This window comes from Buceros rhinoceros, unplaced genomic scaffold (assembly GCF_000710305.1).
Source record: "Buceros rhinoceros silvestris isolate BGI_N320 unplaced genomic scaffold, ASM71030v1 scaffold35216, whole genome shotgun sequence".
NCBI classification, from domain to species: domain Eukaryota; kingdom Metazoa; phylum Chordata; class Aves; order Bucerotiformes; family Bucerotidae; genus Buceros; species Buceros rhinoceros.
This window is the reverse complement of record NW_010418699.1, coordinates 2433-2759: the sequence shown is the minus strand read 5'-3', so window position 1 is coordinate 2759 and position 327 is coordinate 2433.

The window sequence follows — 327 nt, the reverse complement described above, 5'->3', positions numbered from 1 at the left end:
CCAGCCCCAGGCTCGGATGGGCTTCAGCTGGGCCAGTATAAAGCCTGGCAAACCACACGTTGCTGCCCACGCCCTGAGACAAGCAGCAGGGGCATGACCTGCAGCTTTGGGACACGTCCGCAGAGCTGACTGTCTCTGGGTCTTGGCCATCCACCGGGATTACTGCACCTTGTTTTGGAGGGGCCACTGCTCGACTGGTGGGAAGGGACCCAACACTCACTTTTCCCACTGAGGGGGACACTGCACGGCTCCCAGTGGATTCCCAGTCCTGTGCCAAGACCTGCTCTCCCCGCAGAGAGCTTGTCCGCCACGCTGCACACTGGCTGG